We start from the raw sequence: 1922 nt of genomic DNA, 5'->3' as shown, positions 1-1922 counted from the left end.
TCACAATAGCCTGAGTCATACTAGCAAGATTGGGCCTTGCGACTTCTATCACCGCACGCTCTGCATTACCTGCCATCTCTATTGGTTGTGGTTGAACTAAGATGTCCAACTCTCTTTCTATTCTAGTTCTAGCTTCGACTTCCCTCCTTACTCTGTGAAGTGTTCGTTCAATTCAGGATCAAGAGGAAGGAGATTGTTTGTGCTTCTACTCCTCCGCATTCAAGAGAAGAGCCTGTGTTAACACAAAAATAAGGTAGACTGAAAATTAAAACTTGAACAAATAACTAATAAAAGCTTAAGTCAGTAAAGTAGCTAATTTTTAAGTCCCCGGCAACGACGCCAAAAACTTGTTGCTCCCAAACGCACACGCAAGTATACATGGTCGTACAAGTAATAAAATAATAAGTCGAGTGTCGAACCCACAGAGACTTATATCAACTACCTACTAACTCACCAATATTGTTATTCAGTCAAGCTAAATTCGAGTTTGAGAGTGTGATTATACTAACCTACAATTCTAAGTAATAACTAAATTATCAAACAGTAGAATGATCATTATGTATTCAATAGAGACAAATATTCCAGGGTTTTGATCGATTCACTAATCTTATTGTTTTCTAGTTAACTCTCCCTCTCATACAATTCACTCATGGTTGCTAATTAAACGATAATTCCTCTCATAGCCTTCTCCCGAAGTGCTACTCGCCTATATTCCTATGAAATCAATCTATTAAGAACACATTAAGATTACGATATTTAATTAAGCACGGTGACTAGGTATATTCCTATCCTAACCACAAATTTGCCCCCCCCCCCTCCCCCCATGCTCTCTTCAATTCTTCTCTAATCTAAACATGGCTTTCCCAAGCATAGCATAGATAGTAAATAGAACCTAACTGATGGCCAGACAATTAAGCAATTAATCACAGAATTGAAGAAACAACCATATATTAGTGAATTATTTTAACGTTAAACAACAATATTCATGGCTAAATCACAATCCCAGAACAATGGCTTTTTAGCCACTCATGATACTAGCAAACAATTTAAATAATTGAAAATACTAGAAAAGATGAAGAAATCTGAGATGTTCTTGCTCCCGAATGTTTCTTGTGTGTATTCCCTCTCCAAAGTGGCGTCTCCCCTTCACAAATAAGTTTAGTCTTGCTTTTATACGTATTTGGTAGGTTTAGGGCCGAAATAACCGTGTCCGGGGCGAAATTGAAGAAACTTCGCGTCACTGGCGCCCTGGAGCGCCAGGCGCCCTCCACGGCGCTGTAAAATTTTACATTCTGTTTCTGGCGCCACAGGTAGGCCTAGGCGCCACCTGTGGCGCTGAAATGTCCAACTTTCCTGTTTTTGTCTGTTTTGGCTCTAATTTTGCACAATCCGCCCCCTATTGCTCCCGGATCATTCCTACACATAAAAACACATCAAATTAACATAAATCAACGCATTTCACATCCTAAATCCACGAAACAAAAGTAAGATATGAGGCGATATATATAAAAATATATATACTTTAAACAAACATCAGTTAGCTAACGATTTTGTTCTGGTTTTGTAAGTTTTTTTCATGGTGATGATGAATAAATTTTTTCTTTCACCAGAAAAGACTTGACAATCATGTAACTAAGAAACATTAAGATAAAATTCCATTATATTAGCCAAATGCGTTCGAAGAACCAGCAAATACATACCTCCACTATAAAGAAATGGAATTCACTGATATATATCATCCTTATAAGTTATAATGTTATAAGATTGTAAGCCGAGCTAGCTGAACCAGAATTAATAGAGGTTAAATAACAAATCTTAAATTTCAAACAAATTAAACTAAAAAGTCTTACATGTTACTAATAACTTGTAAATAACCACTGGTCAATTATAAATCAAATTAGTATTCGTACTAGTGAAAAAGA

The 1922-nt window shown here is 36.4% G+C and overlaps 1 long non-coding RNA gene across 1 annotated transcript; it reads left to right on the top strand.

The window, feature by feature from the left end:
• Positions 1-1724: 1724 nt before the first annotated feature.
• Positions 1725-1836, top strand: LOC109212544. Its single transcript, XR_002065883.1, has 2 exons — positions 1725-1755; positions 1801-1836. It is a non-coding gene; the product is annotated as an uncharacterized LOC109212544 (long non-coding RNA).
• The last annotated feature ends 86 nt before the right edge of the window (positions 1837-1922 follow it).

The sequence above is a fragment of the Nicotiana attenuata genome, unplaced genomic scaffold (assembly GCF_001879085.1).
Source record: "Nicotiana attenuata strain UT unplaced genomic scaffold, NIATTr2, whole genome shotgun sequence".
Classification (NCBI taxonomy): Eukaryota; Viridiplantae; Streptophyta; class Magnoliopsida; order Solanales; family Solanaceae; genus Nicotiana; species Nicotiana attenuata.
This window is presented reverse-complemented; position numbering and strand designations above follow the sequence as displayed.